Genomic DNA, 19,057 nt, shown 5'->3' on the forward strand with positions numbered 1-19,057 from the left:
AAACAATAACTTGAAAATAGTCTGAATTCTATTGTCTTTGTCACATTTTTTTTGGTACAGTTTTGTTTTGTTTGTGTGTGTATGTGTGTGTGTGTGTGTGTGTGTGTGTGTGTGTGTGTGTGTGCCTCCTGGTTTCCAAGTAGAATTTCTTTTCCTTTTATAGAAATTCCCTAAGTTGGGGCTGGAGTGGTGGTGCAAGCTGTAAGGCATCTGCCTTGCCCGCGCTAGCCTAGGATAGACTGCGGTTTGATTCCCCCCGGCATCCCATATGATCCCCCAAACCAGGAGTGATTTCTGAGCACATAGGCAGGAGTAATGCCTGAGCATCACCGACCGGGTGTGCTTCCCCCGCAAAAAAAAAAAAAAAAAAAAAGAAAAAAATTCCCTAATCGTTTAGGGCAAACCCAGTTTTAAGGTCATGAATTCATTTAATTGGTTTTTTTTTTGTCCCCCAAGTCACAATACAGACCAGGCAAAGGGCCTGTGTTGAGGTGTATATGGGGTGCATTTACTGTACCTCCTCTTTCTATACAGTCAGTGTAAAGAACACAGCCTGTGGTAAGAATTGGGAGGCCTTAACTTTTCTTTTTTGATTTTTTAATATATGTATGTATATGTATAAAATCCTTCAGTGCAACATTCCCATAACCAATATCCCAAGTGTCCTTCCTCCCCACCCCACACTGGCCTGTACTCTAGACAGACTTTCTACTTCCCTCATTCAGCCACATTTTGTTATGATAGTTCTGTGTAATTATTTCTGTGACTGCACTAAACTATCCCTGTCATGAGCTTCATGTCAGGAGCTAGACCCTCCAGTCCTCTTCTATTTTGTCTCTGAGAATCATTACACAAGTGTTTTTCATTTTTCTCAAAACCCATAGAAGAGAGAGACCATTCTGTGTTTATCTCTCTCCCTCTGACTTATTTCACTCAGCATAATAGATTCCATATACATATGGAATATGTATACATACATATAGGTATAGGAAAATTTCATGACTTCATCTCTTCTGATGGCTGCATAATATTCCATTGTGTATATGTACCATAGTTTCTTTAACCTTTCATCTATTGAAGGGCATCTAGGCTACCTGGGATGCTACCACAAGGGGCACCTGAGAGAGGGGCAAGTGTTGCATCCACCTTGTGGGCCCAAGCTAATTCCGTCGTGGGCAACATCACAGCCGGTCCCACCAGGGAGAAGCCTGATCCGCAAGAGTCTGAAATTCTTCAAAATCTAAAGATTCAGATGGAATGACAGCCAATTGCTGGTAATGAACTGCTACATGCTTTTTTGTGGCACTGTCCACTTGATGTTTAACAAAAATCTGTTAATTTTCTAAATGCCCATGGCCCAAATGACGTGAGGCAGAGAAAACCCAATAAGGGTCCCATAATGGTGGGGATGAGGGTAGTGAGCCATGGAGAAGTTGAAAACCAATTTTTGTATCAGGACTTACTATGTGTAGTGACTTGATTCCATTCCTCAAGGCTTTTTTCTAGCTCTTTTAACACTATTTCTAACAATACCAGTCTTTATATATTTTATTTAAATACCTTGATTACATACATGATTGTGTTTGGGTTTCAGTCATGTAAAGAACAACACCCATCACCAGTGCAACATTTCCATCACCAATGTCCCAAGTCTCCCTCCTCCCCACCCAACCCCCTCCTGTACTCTAAACAGGCTCTCCATTTCCCTCATACATTCTCATTATTAGGACAGTTCAAAATGTAGTTATTTCTCTAACTAAACTCATCACTCTTTGTGGTGAGCTTCATGAGGTGAGCTGGAACTTCCAGCTCTTTTCTCTTTTGTGTCTGAAAATTATTATTGCAAGAATGTCTTTCATTTTTCTTAAAACACATAGATGAGTGAGACCATTCTGCGTTTTTCTCTCTCTCTGACTTATTTCACTCAGCATAATAGATTCCGTGTACATCCATGCATATGAAAATTTCATGACTTCATCTCTCCTGACAGCTGCATAATATTCCATTGTGTATATGTACCACAGTTTCTTTAGCCATTTGTCTGTTGAAGGGCATCTTGGTTGTTTCCAGAGTCTTGCTATGGTAAATAGTGCTGCAATGAATATAGGTGTAAGGAAGGGGTTTTTGTATTGCATTTTTGTGTTCCTAGGGTATATTCTAGGAGTGGTATAGCTGGATCATATGGGAGCTCGATTTCCAGTTTTTGGAGGAATCTCCATATCGCTTTCCATAAAGGTTGAACTAGACGGCATTCCCATCAGCAGTGGATAAGAGTTCCTTTCTCTCCACATCCCCGCCAACACTGTTTATTCTCATTCTTTGTGATGTGTGCCATTCTCTGTGGTGTGAGGTGGTATCTCATCGTTGTTTTGATTTGCATCTCCCTGATGATTAGTGATGTGGAGCACTTTTTCATGTGTCTTTTGGCCATATGTATTTCTTCTTTGTCAAAGTGTCTGTTCATTTCTTCTCCCCATTTTTTGATGGGATTAGATGTTTTTTTCTTGTAAAGTTCTGTCAGTGCCTTGTATATTTTGGAGATTAGCCCCTTATCTGATGTTTATTGGGTGAATAGTTTCTCCCACTCAGTGGGTGGCTCTTGTATCCTGGGCACTATTTCCTTTGAGGTGCAGAAGCTTCTCAGTGTAATATATTCCCATCTGTTAATCTCTGCTTTCATTTGCTTGGAGAGTGCAGTTTCCTCCTTGAAGATGCCTGTAATGTCCTGGAGTGTTTTGCCTATGTGCTGTTCTATATATCTTATCTTATGGTTTTGGGGCTGATATTGAGGTCTTTAATCCATTTTGATTTTACCTTCGTACATGATGTTAGCTGGGGGTCTAAGTTCAATTTTTTGCAAGAGGCTATCCAATTGTGCCAGCACCACTTGTTGAAGAGGCTTTCCCTGCTCCATTTAGGATTTCTTGCTCCTTTATCAAAAATTAGGTGATTGTATGTCTGGGGAACATTTTCTGAGTATTCAAGCCTATTCCACTGATCTGAGGGCCTGTCCTTATTCCAATACCATGCTGTTTTGATAACTATTGCTTTGTAGTACAGCTTAAAGTTGGGGAAAGTAATTCCTCCCATATTCTTTTTCCCAATGATTGCTTTAGCTATTCGAGGGTGTTTATTGTTCGAAATGAATTTCAAAAATGCCTGATCCACTTCTTTGAAGAATGTCATGGGTATCTTTAGAGGGATAGCATTAAATTTGTATAATGCCTTGGGGAGTATTGCCATTTTGATGATGTTAATCTTGCCAATCCATGAGCAGGGTAAGTGTTTGCATTTCCATGTGTCCTCTCTTATTTCCTGGAGCAGAGTTTTATAGTTTTTTTTGTATAGGTCCTTCACATTTTTAGTCAAGTTGATTCCAAGATATTTGAGTTAGTGTGGCACTATTGTGAATGGGGTTGTTTTCTTTTTTTTTTCTTTTTTTTTTAATATAAAGAACACCACCCATCACCAGTGCAACATTCCCATCACCAATGTCCCAAGTCTCCCTCCTCCCCAACCGACCCCCACCTGTACTCTAAACAGGTTCTCAATTTCCCTCATACATTCGCATTATTAGGACAGTTCACAATGTAGTTATTTCTCTAACTAAACTCATCACTCTTTGTGGTGAGCTTCATGAGGTGAGCTGGAACTTCCAGCTCTTTTCTCTTTTGCGTCTGAAAATTATTATTGCAAGAATGTCTTTCATTTTTCTTAAAACCCATAGATGAGTGAGACCATTCTGCGTTTTTCTCTCTCTCTCTCTCTGACTTATTTCACTCAGCATAATAGATTCCGTGTACATCCATGTATAGGAAAATTTCATGACTTCATCTCTCCTGACAGCTGCATAATATTCCATTGTGTATATGTACCACAGTTTCTTTAGCCATTCGTCTGTTGAAGGGCATCTTGGTTGTTTCCAGAGTCTTGCTATGGTAAATAGTGCTGAAATGAATATAGGTGTAAGGAAGGGGTTTTTGTATTGTATTTTTGTGTTCCTAGGGTATATTAGGAGTAAGTATATATATATATATATATATATATATATATATATATATATATATATATATATATATATATATATATATATATATATATATATATATATAGGAGTGGTATAGCTGGATCATATGGGAGCTCGATTTCCAGTTTTTGGAGGAATCTCCATATCGCTTTCCATAAAGGTTGAACTAGACGGCATTCCCACCAGCAGTGGATTAGAGTTCCTTTCTCCCCACATCCCCGCCAACACTGTTTATTCTCATTCTTTGCGATGTGTGCCATTCTCTGTGGTGTGAGGTGGTATCTCATCGTTGTTTTGATTTGCATCTCCCTGATGATTAGTGATGTGGAGCACTTTTTCATGTGTCTTTTGGCCATATGTATTTCTTCTTTGTCAAAGTGTCTGTTCATTTCTTCCCCCCATTTTTTTATGGGATTAGATGTTTTTTTTTTTTTTTGTAAAGTTCTGTCAGTGCCTTGTATATTTTGGAAATTAGACCCTTATCTGATGGGTATTGGGTGAATAGTTTCTCCCACTCAGTGGGTGGCTCTTGTATCTTGGGCACTATTTCCTTTGAGGTGCAGAAGCTTCTCAACTTAATATATTCCCATCTGTTAATTTTTGCTTTCACTTGCTTTGAGAGTGCAGTTTCTTCCTTGAAGATGCCTTTAGCCTCAATGTCCTGGAGTGTTTTACTTACGAGTTGTTCTATATATCTTATGGTTTTGGGTCTGATATCGAGGTCTTTAATCCATTTTGATTTTACCTTCGTACATGATGTTAGCTGGGGGTCTAAGTTCAATTTTTTGCAAGTGGCTAACGAGTTGTGCCAACACCATTTGTTGAAGAGGCTTTCCCTGCTCCATTTAGGATTTTTTGCTCCTTTATCAAAAATTAGGTGATTGTATGTCTGGGGAACATTCTCTGAGTATTCAAGCTTATTCCACTGATCTGAGGGCCTGTCCTTATTCCAATACCATGCTGTTTTGATAACTATTGCTTTGTAGTAAAGTTTAAAGTTGGGGAAAGTAATTCCTCCCATATTCTTTTTCCCAATGATTGCTTTAGCTATTTTCGGGTGTTTATTGTTCCAAATAAATTTCAAAAGTGCCTGATCCACTTCTTTGAAGAATGTCATGGGTATCTTTAGGGGGATCGCATTAAATCTGTACAGTGCTTTGGGGAGTATTGCCATTTTGATGATGTTAATCCTGCCAATCCATGAGCAGGGTATGTGCTTCCATTTCCATTTCCATTATTTCTTGGAGCAGAGTTTTATAGTTTTCTTTGTATAGGTCCTTCACATTTTTAGTCAAGTTGATTCCAAGATATTTGAGTTTGTGTGAAACTATAGTGAATGGAGTTGTTTCCTTAATGTCCATTTCTTCCCTATTAGTATTGGTGTATAGAAAGGCCATTAATTTTTGTGTGTTAATTTTGTAGCCTGCCACCTTGCTATATGAGTCTATTGTTTCTAGAAGCTTTTTGGTAGAGTCTTTGGGGTTTTCTAAGTAGAGTATCATGTCATCTGCAAACAGTGAGAGCTTGACTTCTTCCTTTCCTATCTGGATTCCCTTGATATCCTTTTCTTGCCTAATCGCTATAGCGAGTACTTCCAGTACTATGTTGAATAGGAGTGGTTAGAGAGGACAGCCTTGTCTTGTGCCAGAATTTAGAGGAAAGGCTTTCAGTTTTTCTCCATTGAGGACAATATTTGCCTCTGGCTTGTGGTAGATGGCCTTAACTATATTGAGAAAGGTTCCTTCCATTCCCATCTTGCTGAGAGTTTTGATCAAGAATGGGTGTTGGACCTTGTCAAATGCTTTCTCTGCGTCGATTGATATGATCATGTGATTTTTATTTTTCTTGCTGTTGATGTTGTGTATTATGTTCATAGTTTTACGGATGTTAAACCAGCCTTGCATTCCTGGAATGAAACCTACTTGATCGTAGTGGATTATCTTCTTAATAAGGCATTGAATCCTATTTGCCAGGATTTTGTTGAAGATCTTTGCATCTGCATTCATCAGCGATATTGGTCTGTAATTTTCTTTTTTCGTAGCATCTCTGTCTGGTTTAGGTATCAAGGTGATGTTGGCTTCATAAAAGCTATTTGGAAGTTTTCCTGTTTTTTCAATTTCATGAAAGAGTCTTGCCAGGATTGGTAGTAGTTCCTTTTGAAAGGTTTGAAAGAATTCATTAGTAAATCCGTCTGGGCCTGGGCTTTTGTTTTTGGGTAGACATTTGATTACTTTCTTAATTTCCTCAATAGAAATGGGTGTGTTTGATATGCTACATCCTCTTCATTCAGTTGTGGAAGATTATAAGATTCCAAGAATTTATCCATTTCTTCCAGGTTTTCATTTTTAGTGGCATAAAGTTTCTCAAAGTAGTTTCTGATTACCCTTTGAATCTCTACCATATCAGTAGTGATCTCTCCTTTTCATTCCTAATACGAGTTATCAAGTTTCTCTCTCTTTCTTTCTTTGTTAGTTTTGCCAATGGTCTATCAATCTTGTTTATTTTTTCAAAGAACCAACTTCTGCTTTCGTTGATCTTTTGGATGGTTTTTCGGGTTTCCACTTCATTAATTTCTGCTCTCAGCTTTGTTATTTCCTTCTGCCTCCCTATTTTTGGAACCTTTTGTTGAGCGCTTTCTAATTCAATGAGCTGCGTCATTAAGCTATTCAGGTATGCCCCTTCTTCTTTCCTGATGTGTGCTTGCAAAGCTATAAATTTTCCTCTCAGTACTGCTTTTGCTGTGTCCCATAGGTTCTGATAGTTTGTGTCTCCATTGTCATTTGTTTTCAGGAAGGTTTTTATTTACTCTTTGATTTCATCTCGGACCCACTGATTATTCAGTATGAGGCTATTTAACTTCCAGGTGTTAAAATTTTTCTTCTGTGTCCCTTGTAGTTCATATATAATTTCAGGGCTTTGTGGTCAGCAAAGGCAGCCTGCAAAATTTGTATCCTCTTGATATTATGGAGGTATGTTTTATGTGCTAACATGTAGTCTATCCTGGAGAATGTCCCATGTACATTAGAGAAAAATGTGTATCCAGGCTTCTGGGGGTGGAGTGTCCTGTATATATCTACTAGGCCTCTTTCTTCCATTTCTCTCCTTAGGTCTAGTATATTCTTGTTGGGTTTCAGTCTGGTTGACCTGTCTAGTGTTGACAATGCCGTGTTGAGGTCTCCCACAATTATTGTGTTGTTATTGATATTATTTTTCAGATTTGTTACAATTTTATTAAATATTTTGCTGGCCCCTTATTCGGTGCATATATGTTTAGGAGGGTGATTTCTTCCTGCTGTACATATCCCTTGATTAATACAAAATGTCCATCTTTGTCCCTTACAACTTTCCTAAGTATAAAGTTTGCATCATCTGATATTAGTATGGCCACTCCTGCTTTTTTTTGGGTGTTGTTTGCTTGGATGATTTTCCTCCAGCCTTTTATTTTGAGTCTATGTTTGTTCTGACTATTCAGGTGCGTTTCTTGTAGGCAGCAGAAGGTTGGATTGAGTTTTTTGATCCATTTAGCCACTCTGTGTCTCTTAACTGGTGCATTTAGTCCATTGACATTGAGAGAAAGAATTGTCCTGGGAGTTAGTGCCATCTTTATATTAAAATTTGGTGTGTCTGTTGGTAAGCCTTGTCTTAAAGTATGCCGTTCAGTTTTTCTTTTAAGAATGGTTTTGTGTCTGTGAAGTTTTTGAGCTGTTGTTTGTCTGTGAAACTATGTATTGTTCCTTCAAACCTGAAAGTGAGTTTTGCTGGGTGCAGTATTCTAGGTGAAGCATTTATTTCATTGAGTTTTGTCACTATGTCCCACCACTGCCTTCTGGCCTTGAGTGTTTCTGGTGACAGGTCTGCAGTAAATCTCAAGGATGTTCCCTTGAATGTAATTTCTCTTTTCGATCTTGCTGCTTTCAGAATTCTGTCTCTATCTGTGGGATTCGTCATTGTGACTAGGATGTGTCTTGGGGTGTTTTTTCTGGGGTCTCTTTTAGTTGGCACTCTTCGGGCATGCAGGATTTGATCGCATGTATTCATTAGCTCTGGTAGTTTCTCTTTAATGATGTTCTTGACTGTTGATTCTTCCCGGAGATTTTCTTCCTGAGTCTCTGGGACTCCAATGATTCTTAAGTTGTTTCTGTTGAGCTTATCATAGACTTCTATTTTCATCTGTTCCCATTCTTTGAGTAATTTTTCCATTGTTTGATCATTTGCTTTGAGGCTTTTTTCCAATTTCTTCTGCTGTATGTAATTGTTATGCATCTCATCTTCCAGTGTACTGATTCTATCCTCAGCTGCTGTTAACCTGTGGGAAATCTCAACCATGTTTTTCTTCAATTCATCTACTAAGTTTTTCAGACCTGTTATTTGATCTGAAATTTCTGTTTGCAGTTTTCTCATTTCTATCTTCATATTCTCCTGAATCTTATTAGTGTTCTCTTCTATACTTTGTTTGAGTTCTTTGAACATGTTCCATATTGCAACTCTAAACTCCTTATCTGAGAGACTGAGTAGGTGGTTGGTCAGGCTCAAGTCATCAGAGTTGCCATCTTCATTCTCTATGTCTGGCGCTGGCCCGTGTTGTTTCCCCATTGTTACACTAGTACTGCGTGTTTTTCTACGTGTTGTGATTGTATTCATTGGCTAAATGATGTGCACTGTCGCGACGGGGAGCGGAGCAACCGTGCTCCTCTGGTTCCTCCCTTTCTGGGCGTGTGGACTTACCTCCACGGAAGGCTCACGGGAAGGCAGGCTGGCTGATGAGCCGCACCCAGGGTGAAATCAGGCCGAAAATGCAGGACAGCAGAGTAGAGAGGCAGAAGGTGGGGTTGTTTTCTTAATGTCCATTTCATCCTTATTACTATTGGTGTATAGAAAGGCCATTGATTTTTGTGTGTTAATTTTGTAGCCTGCCACCTTGCTATATGAGTCTATTGTTTCTAGAAGCTTTTTGGTAGAGTCTTTAGGGTTTTCTAAGTAGAGTATCATGTCATCTGCAAACAGTGAGAGCTTGACTTCTTCCTTTCCTATCTGGATTCCTTTGATATCTTTTTCTTGCCTAATCGCTATAGCAAGTACTTCCAGTGCTATGTTGAATAGGAGTGGTGAGAGAGGACAGCCTTGTCTTGTGCCAGAATTTAGAGGGAAGGCTTTTAGTTTTTCTCCATTGAGGATAATGTTTGCCACTGGCTTGTGGTAGATGGTCTTAACTATATTGAGAAAGGTTCCTTCCATTCCCATCTTGCTGTGAGTTTTGATCAAGAATGGGTGTTGGCCCTTATCAAATGCTTTCTCTGCATGTATTGATATGATCATGTGGTTTTTATTTTTTTTTTGTTATTGATGTTGTGTATTATGTTGATAGATTTACGGATGTTAAACCATCCTTGCATTCTTGGGATGAAACCTACTTGATCGTAGTGGATGATCTTCTTAATAAGCCATTGAATCCTATTTGCCAGGATTTTGTTGAGGATCTTTGCATCTGCATTCAGCAGCGATATTGGTCTGTAATTTTCTTTTTTTGGTAGCATCTCTGTCTGGTTTAGGAATCAAAGTGATGTTGGCTTCATAAAAGCTATTTGGAAGTGTTTCCGTTTGTTCAATTTCATGAAAAAGTCTTGCCAGTATTGGTAGTAGTTTCTCTTGGAAACTTTGAAAGAATTCATTAGTGAATCCATCTGGGCCTGGGCTTTTGTTCTTGGGCAGACATTTGAATTCCGTTTTAATTTCATCAATGGTGATGGGGGTGTTTAGATATGCTACATTCTCTTCCTTCAACCGTGGAAGATTATAAGAGTCCAAGAATTTATCCATTTCTTCCAGGTTCTCATTTTTAGTGGCATAGAGTTTTTCAAAGTAGTTTCTGATTACCCTTTGAATCTCTGTCATATCAGTACTGATCTCTCCTTTTTCATTCCTAATTTGAGTTATCAAGTTTCTCTCTCTTTCTTTGTTAGGTTTGCCAGTGGTTTTTCAATCTTGTTTATTTTTTCAAAGAACCAACTTCTGCTTTCGTTGATCTTTCGGATTGTTTTTTGGGTTTCCACTTCGTTGATTTCTGCTCTCAGCTTTGTTATTTCCTTCTGTCTTCCTATTTTTGGGTCCTTTTGTTGAGCACTTTCTAGTTCTATTAGCTGTGTCATTAAGCTACTCAGGTAAGCTCCTTCTTCCTTCCTGATGTGTGCTTGCAAAGCTATAAATTTTCCTGTCAGTACTGCTTTTGCTGTGTCCCATAAGTTCTGATAGTTTGTGTCTTTATTGTCATTTGTTTCCAGGAACCTTTTGATTTCTTCCTTGATTTCATCTCGGACCCACTGGTTATTGAGTATGAGGCTGTTTAACTTCCAGGTGTTAAAGTTTTTCTTCTGAGTCCCTTTGGAATTCACAAATAATTTCAGAGCCTTGTGGTCAGCGAAGGTAGTCTGCAAAATTTCTATTCTCTTGTTATTATGGAGGCATGTTTGATGTGCCAGCATGTAGTCTATCCTGGAGAATGTCCCATGTACATTGGAGAAGAATGTGTATCCAGGTTTCTGGGGATGGAGTGTCCTATATATATCCACTAGGCCTCTTTCTTTCATTTCTCTCCTCAGGTCTAGTATATTCTTGTTGGGTTTCAGTCTGGTTGACCTATCCAGTGTTGACAAAGCCGTGTTAAGGTCACCCACAATTATTGTGTTGTTATTGATATTATTTTTCAGATTTGTCAACAGTTGTATTAAATATTTTGCTGGCCCCTCATTCAGTGCATATATGTTTAGGAGAGTTATTTCTTCCTGTTCTACATACCCCTTGATTAATATAAAATGTCCATCTTTGTCCCTTACAACCTTCCTGAGTATAAAGTTTGCATGATGTGATATTAGTTTGGCCACTCCAGCTTTTTTTTGGGTGTTGTTTGCTTGGATAATTTTTCTCCAGCCTTTTATTTTGAGTCTATGTTTGTTCTGAATATTCAGGTGCGTTTCTTGTAGGCAGCAGAAGTTTGGATTGAGTTTTTTTGATCCATTTAGCCAATCTGTGTCTCTTAACTGATGCATTTAGTCTATTGACGCTGAGAGAAAGAATTGTCCTGGGATTTAATGCCATCTTTATATCAAAGTTTGGTGTGTGTTTTGGTTAGTCTTGTCTTAAATTAGGTCTTTCAGTTTTTCTCTTAAGACTGGTTTCGTGTCTGCAAAGTTTCTGAGCTGTTTTTTGTCTGTGAAACCATGTGTTCTTCTGTCAAACCGGAAAGTGAGTTTTGCTGGGTATAGTATTCTGGGTGAAGCATTCATTTCATTCAGTCTTGTCACAATATCCCACCACTGCTTTCTGGCCTTGAGTGTTTCTGGTGACAGGTCTGCTGTAAATCTCAAGGGTGCTTGCTTGAACGTAATTTCCCCTTTTGATCTTGCTGTTTTCAGAATTCTGTCTCTATCTGTGGGATTTGTCATTGTGACTAGGATGTGTCTTGAGGTGGTTTTTCTGGGGTCTCTTTTGGTTGGTACTCTTCGAGATGCAGGATTTGATCACATATATTCTTTAGCTCTTAAGTTTCTCTTTAATGATGTTCTTGACCATTGATTCTTCCTGGAAATTTTCTTCCTGGGTCTCTGGGACTCCAATGATTCTTAAGTTGTTTCTTTTGATCTTATCATAGACTTCTATTTTCATCTGTTCCTATTCTTTGACTAATTTTTCCATTGTCTGCTCATTTGCTTTAAGTTTTTTTTTCAATCTCTCCTTCTGTATGGAATTGTTATGTATCTCATCTTCCACAGAACCAAGTCTATTCTCACCTTCTGATACCCTGTCCCAGAGCTTATCCATGTTGTCATTCACTTCGTTTACTGACTTTCAGGCCTGTTAGTTGACATGTTATTTCATTTTGGAGTTTTGTGATTTCTGTCTTCATATTTTCTTGGTTCTTATTAGTGTTGTGTTCAACTCTATCCATGGTTTATTTGAGTTCTTTGAGCATCTTCCATATTGCTAGTCTAAAGTCCTTATCTGAGAGGTTGATTAGTTGGTTGGTCATCATCTGGTCATCAGAATTGTCATCTTCATTCTCTATGTCTGATGCTGGCCTGCGTTGTTTCCTCATTGTCACACTTGTATTGTGGGTTTTTCTACGTGTTGTGGTGGTATTCATTGGCTATATGATGCGGGCAGCACACTCCTCTGGCTCCACTCTTTCTGGATGGGCTAACTTGCCTCTAAGGGAGGGAGTCCTCCATGGATGAGGCCTCACACTGGATCAAATCTTAGGCCCGAGCATGCAACAGAAAAGACAGTCTGGAGAGAAATGCTTGGTTTTGTGATATAGCACAATTCTTAGTGTGATTTTTTCTTCTTGTTGCAATGGTGTTCTTTCCTTAGAAAGAGTGCATGGCCACATAGCGAATCAGAGTGCCGTGCTCTGCTGGAGCCTCTTTTTGCCCCACTCCCAAGAGTTTCATGCAAGAGGACAGGAGACAGACATTTACAGGTAGCACTCACAGTTTTTCACAGTTGGGCCCCACTGGGCAGGCGTAGTTTTGTAGATTTTCCCCACCTGATGTCCCAAACAGGGCACCTGGCTTCTGCAAAAGCTTACCGGTTTTTGTGTTCTGGAGTCCCGCCCTGAAAATGGCCTCTTGTAGAGCGAGTTTTCTGGAGCCTCTTTTTGCCCCACTCCCAAGAGTTTCACGCAAGAGGACAGTAGACAGACATTTACAGGTAGCACTCACAGTTTTTCACATTTGGGCCCCACTGGGCAGGCCTAGTTTCATGGATTTTCCCCGCCTGATGTCCCAAACAGGGGACCCGGCTTCTGCCAAAATGTTGCTTTTTTAAAGATAAATCAGTTTTAGTCAGATATAGTATTAGAAGAGTTGAGCAAAGTCTGGTAGAAACAAAAAGAAACTTAGACCAATGTGAGTCTTGGTATCAAAATTGGTTCTCCATTTCTCCATGGCTGTCAACACTGATGCCTAGCCTGTTAGGCCCATTCATTGGCTTCATGTTGCTCATTTCCTTTGGTCCATGGGCATTTCACCACTTTACCAGTTTTGTTAAGAATCAGGTCGATGAGACTACCAAACGCTTGGTCAGAGTCCACTATCAACAGCTCACCCAGCATGAACCCCGCTCTCTAGAATACGATCCTCTAGGAGATGGTGCATCCCACCACCTAGACTTTAAGGAGTTTGAGCACATTGCTAAATGCAAGTGTTCACTACTCTCTTGGCTGTGGAAGTGCTTAAGACAGGGATAGCTTGGTGCCAGTGTTTGGGGCAAACATGACTCTCTAAACTTTTCTCGCCGGCACTGCATACTCAATTGGAAACAACAAATTGTCATTTTCAAACCTGGAAGCACACCAAGTAACCTAAGACAGGCACTCCACCCACTCCTCTATCCTCTCTTTATTTTAGAGAATCTGGGGAACTGTTGGAGGCTGTTAGAGTTAGAGAGCAAAATAGAGTCTCTGATGCCTGATACATAAGGCCTGTGTACCTGACAGGCTGCGGGCAGGGTTCCGGGGGTCGCACTTGTGATCTACTGTACACTCAGATTCCTTGTGACCCTGATTTCTCTATCTCTTGTGTTTAAGTCACCCAAATATTTGCCTTCTCTAGGAATATATGTGATGAATAGTCTTTGCCTGCCAATTTTTCATTGACCCCAAAGTGGAAATAGAATGCAGAGGGAAGATGGGCTCGGTCACACCTGAACACCTGAAGTCAGAGAGGACTCACATATGTACAGAAGGTTTCCATTTTTGGTTTTTTTTTTTTTTCAAAATGAGTGTGGTTAACATGGTATTCTACCCTGTGTCTCAGGTGTTCTGCAAAACTCACTGGGAACCAGTGTCTCTCTTGATGGTTGCACAGGAGGATGTTCCAATAGACATTTTGATGATTGGGATCTTAGTGTTGTTGGGTTCCAGAAATTGAAGGATGAGATCACACAAATTGGAGTATAGTTTAAACTTTATTTCTCCTGCCAACAGCTCCTAACTGACTGGCCAGGGTTCTCTCCTGCGAAGGATGAACAACCCTGCCCAAGGTCACGAATGGGATTATATAGGATAGGGATATAGGGAGGTTCTAGCTCTCTGATGATCCTTAAAATGATTGTTTTCTAGGGGTATCTTCCCATTGCTGCCTTTGTCCCTTCCATATAGGTTACCTGATAAGGCCAAGTAGCTTGGTGCTGTGCAAATGGAAATTGGCTTGGGGAACCTAGCATGTAGCTCTCACCATGTGGTTCCTTATAAAATGATATCTCTTTGTTCAGAACACAGGTGGTCCCAACAGTGTTTCTTTTGAAAAAAAATATTAGAGCTGGAGAGATAGCACAGCCATAGGTAGTTTGCCTAGAATGAGGCTGACTGGGAAGGGACCTTGTTAGATCACCACATCCCATATGGTCACCCAGCCTGCCAGGGGTGATTTCTGAGTGTACAGCCAGGAGTATCCCCTGAGTGCTGCCAGGTGTAGCCCAACAACCAACCAATCAATCAAACAATAAAATTTAAAACAAAAGGTGAGTGCAGTTAGAGAAATAACTACATTAACAATTATTATGACAATAGTAGTAAGTGAGAGAAATAGAATGCCTGTCTCCAATACAGGCAGGGGTGGTGGAGGAGGGAGCTGGGGGACATTGGTGGTGGGAATGTTGCACTGGAGAAGTCTTTTTATGACTGAAACACAACTACAAACATGTTTTTAATCATAGTGATTAAATATATTATTAAAAAAAGAATTCTTTTTTGGAGGGCTTGGAGAATGACCTCCTGAACAGTGCTCAGAGGTCTTAGGGATCTTCTGATGATACTTGGATTAGTAGTGTGTGCCCCACTGTTTGATGTTCAGATCTGGTGATGTGCTCAGGATGACTGGGACTTCACCTAGCAGTTCTCAGAGATCCATGTTATGCCAACAATCAATCTCATAATCCCACATATACAATGTATGTCCTCCAGCTATTCATGCTATCTCTATGTCCTTTGAAATCTTTATGTATACAAGACATGGACTTTACCATTGAACAGTATCCCTGGCCTCATAATTCAGATCTGAAGGAGGAAAAAAGGGCTTTTCAGACTATTAACAGCTAAAAGAATTCTTTTTCAGGAAACCAGAGCCTCCACCCATAAATACTTAAGGGACATCTTTAAAAGGAAAAGAAATCCCACTTAAAAATAGCAAAATATCTCTGAATGTATACATGTGGGATAAAAGGAAAGTAAATAATTCAGATTATTTATGTTCATGTTTAGTCATTCTTTCCTTGTTATCACTATTTTTGTTATGTACAATTTTATATTTCAATTTGTTAGATCTACTTGTAAATTTGTCTCATGTAAAATGTATGTTAACTTCTAATTAAATAGATCTTATGCTTATGTTGGTGTTTCATATATAAACGTTTCTTATTAGCATATTTTCCATTCCATCATTAAATAATAGGTGTTTGGCATTATTTTCTCATTCAATATTTTGCTCAAATCAGGGTTGATCTTTTATTTTGATGAAGGGTCAAGTTGACCTAATTATTCTTTTTTGAATAATTTTGGATCATATCCTAGACATTTAATATAATCTAGTCTGAGTCTGGATTCCATCTTTTTTCTCTGAAAAATGTTGATTCTTGTTTCATATTATTAGTTTAAATAAATTAATAGATTTAAATACATTTATAAAATAAAAACAGATTTAAATAAATTGAACTCACTTTGAAGTCTGTGCCTGGTGTAGTAGCTCAGATTTATGCTGAGCCAATTCTTTCACTCCTCATTAGAATGCTTTACTCTGACCTGGGCTCATGGGACTTAGGGGGTCAATAAGATAATAGGGCATTGCTTATATACAGAATTTGCTATAACCTTCCTGTCACTCATCCTTTCTTACTCTAATTACAGAATTATGACCTTGAAAATTGAGTTGTGGGGCCTAAGCAATAGTATAGTAGGTTGTAGACTATCATCATTAGTGAGGGTTAACTTTACTGAAGAAAGATTTCCAGGGTTAGATTGCATATAGAGCATTCTTAAAACAACCATAATTTTCAAGTCTAGAAAACTAAGGGATACGGTAATGGGTATTGAAAGAGGAGTCTACACCAACATTTGGTTCTTTTAAAATAGGTCTCTTTCTTTTTCAGTAGATTTCACATTAGATTCACTGAGCTTTTTTTTTTTTTTTTTTTTTTTTTTTTGAGCATTTTTTGGTAGGTGGGGCTCACACTTAGGAGTTACTATTCCTGGCTCTTTACTCAGAAATTACTCTTAGCAGGCTCAGGGGACCATATGGGATGCCAGGGATAGGACTCAGATCAGCAGTGTGCAAGGCAAATGCCCTACCTGTTGTGCTGTCACTCTGGCCCCTCACTGAGGATGTTTATTTATATAAAATTTTTTTCTTCTGGCTGGAGAGATAGCATAGCTGTAGGGCATTTGCCTTGCAGCTAGCTGATCCAGGACAGATGGTGATTCGAATCCTGGCATTCCATATAGTCCCCCAAGCCTGTCAGGAGTGATTTCTGAGCACAGTCAGGAGTAACCCCTGAGCACTGCCTGGTGTGATCCAAAAAAAAATGCTCAAAAAAAAAAAAAAACCCCCAAAACCCAAAACCAAACCAAACCAAACCAAACCAAACCAAAACAAAACAAAACAAAACCAAAGCTCAGTGAATCTAATGTGAAATCTATTGAAAAGGAAAATAAGACCTATTTTAAAAGAACCAAATGTTGGTGTAGACTCCTCTTTTAATACTCTTTTCTTTTTTTCTTTTTTTTGTTTTTGGGCCACACCTGGTGACACTCAGGTGTTAATTCTGAATATGTGTTCAGAAATCTTTACTGACTTGGAAGACCATATAGGATGCCAAGGATTGATCCGAGGTTCGTCCTGGGTTAGTTTCATGCAAGGCAAATGCCCTACTGCTGTGCTATGCTCCAGGGGTCCTCAAACTTTTTAAACAGGGGGCCAGTTCACTGTCCTTCAGACTGTTGGAGGGCCATATTATAGTAAAAACAAAAATTATGAACAAATTTCAATGCACACTGCATATATCTTATTTAGAAGTGAAGAAACAAAATGGGAATAAATACAATATGTGGCCCATGGGCCGTAGTTTGAAGACCCCTGCTCCAGCCCTTTCGTGCTCTTTTCTTACAGCTCCTGGAAACCTGTTTTTAAGTTTAGTTTAGGCAAATCTCTTATAATAATATAGGACTGTTAGAATCTTCCCCACCTTTTATTCATATCTTATAACATTGTATATTTGCTCATAATTCTCCAACCACACTGGCCTTCCATAAGCCTTACATTACTTTCTCTTTAAGTTTTTTTTTTTTTTTTTAGCTTTTTCTTGTTGTTGTTATTAATGTGGAAGTTACGTTTGTTGATGTTGCGGGAGAGGGCATTGGTTAGGGACATAATAAGTATGACTTAGGGACCATGCAGTGCCAAGATTTGAACACAAGGCCTCACACAAGCCAGGAATTTGTTCTACCAATAGAAGCAAACAAACCCACAACCTCTTCCATATATTTATTTTTTGTTTTGGGGCTACACCCAACAGTACTTGGGGAACCTGAGTCTCCTGCACACAAACCATGTGCTCCATTTCTTGAGCTATATTTCCAATCTCATTCCGATCTTTCTTTCTTCTTTCTTCCCTTCTTTCCTTCTTCCCTTCTTCCCTTCTTTCCTTCTTCCCTTCTTTCTTTCTTTCTTTCTTTCTTTCTTTCTTTCTTTCTTTCTTTCTTTCTTTCTTTCTTTCTTTCTTTCTTTCTTTCTTTCTTTCTTTCTTTCTTTCTTTCTTTCTTTCTTTCTTTCTTTCTTTCTTTCTTTCTTTCTTTCTTTCTTTCTTCCTTCCTTCCTTCCTTCCTTCCTTTCTTCCTTCCTTCCTTCCTCCCTCCCTCCCTCCCTCCCTCCCTCCCTCCTTCTTTCTTTCTTTCTTTCTTTCTTTCTTTCTTTCTTTCTTTCTTTCTTTCTTTCTTTCTTTCTTCTTTCTTTTCTTTCTTTCTTTCTTTCTTTCTTTCTCTTCTCTCTTCTCTCTCTTCTTTCTTTCTTTCTTTCTTTCTTTCTTTCTTTCTTTCTTTCTTTCTTTCTTTCTTTCTTTCTTTCTTTCTTTCTTTCTTTCTTTCTTTCTTTCTTTCTTTCTTTCTTTCTTTCTCTTTCTTTCCTTTCTCTCTTCCTTTCTTCCTTCCTTCTTTCCTCCTTCCCTCCCTTTTCTCCTCCTTCCCTCCCTTCCTTCTCTCTTTTCTTCCTTCCTTTCTTTCCTACGTTTCTTTTTCTTTATTTATTTGTCACACCTGGTGGTAGTACTCTGGGATTACTCCTGGCTCTGAACTCAATAATTGCTCCTGGAAGGCTTGGGGACCATATAGGGTGCCAGGATTGAACCTGGGCTGGTCCCAGGTTGGATGCATATAAGGCAAATGCCCTGCCCACTGTGCTCATGCTCACCCATCCTGATTTTTCTAATCCTAACTCTTACAAGTTTAATGATTTATTTTTAATTTTAAAAGTTTTTCTGGGGTTAGATAGGGTCATAAATATAGGGCAAGCTGAACTGTCTTAGAGTTCAGACTGTAAAGGGATATAGGCATGCTGCAAACACTTTGACCTTTAAACAAAAAATATTTGAGTTTCTGTTTGTTGTGTGGTCTCTGAAGTGTCACATTTTGTCCACTGTCCATTTTTTCTACCATCTTATAATAGAAAAAAAAAGCATTAATGGGGCCTGAGAGATAGCACAGTGGTGTTTGCCTTGCAAGCAGCCGATCCATGACCTAAGGTGGTTGGTTCGAATCCCGGCATCCCATATAGTCCCCCATGCCCTCCTGGAGCTATTCCTGAGTAGATAGCCAGGAGTAATCCCTGAGCACCGCTGGGTGTGGCCCAAAAACCAAAAAGAAAAAAAAAAAGAAAAAGTATTAAATCATAGAGTGGAGACATTGCTTTGATTGTCCTCATCCCAAGGAAACTTAGGAAATAAGGTTAGTGAGAGGTATTAAAGGATTCCATTTCCATTACTTCTGGGCAG

General features: G+C 39.1%; 1 non-coding gene across 1 annotated transcript; it reads right to left on the reverse strand.

The window, feature by feature from the left end:
* Positions 1-442: 442 nt before the first annotated feature.
* LOC126029379 (small nucleolar RNA SNORA51) lies at positions 443-575 on the reverse strand. The gene has a single exon (XR_007502990.1). It is a non-coding gene; the product is annotated as a small nucleolar RNA SNORA51 (small nucleolar RNA).
* Between the last annotated feature and the right edge of the window lie 18,482 nt (positions 576-19,057).

The sequence above is a fragment of the Suncus etruscus genome, chromosome 14, assembly GCF_024139225.1.
Source record: "Suncus etruscus isolate mSunEtr1 chromosome 14, mSunEtr1.pri.cur, whole genome shotgun sequence".
NCBI classification, from domain to species: domain Eukaryota; kingdom Metazoa; phylum Chordata; class Mammalia; order Eulipotyphla; family Soricidae; genus Suncus; species Suncus etruscus.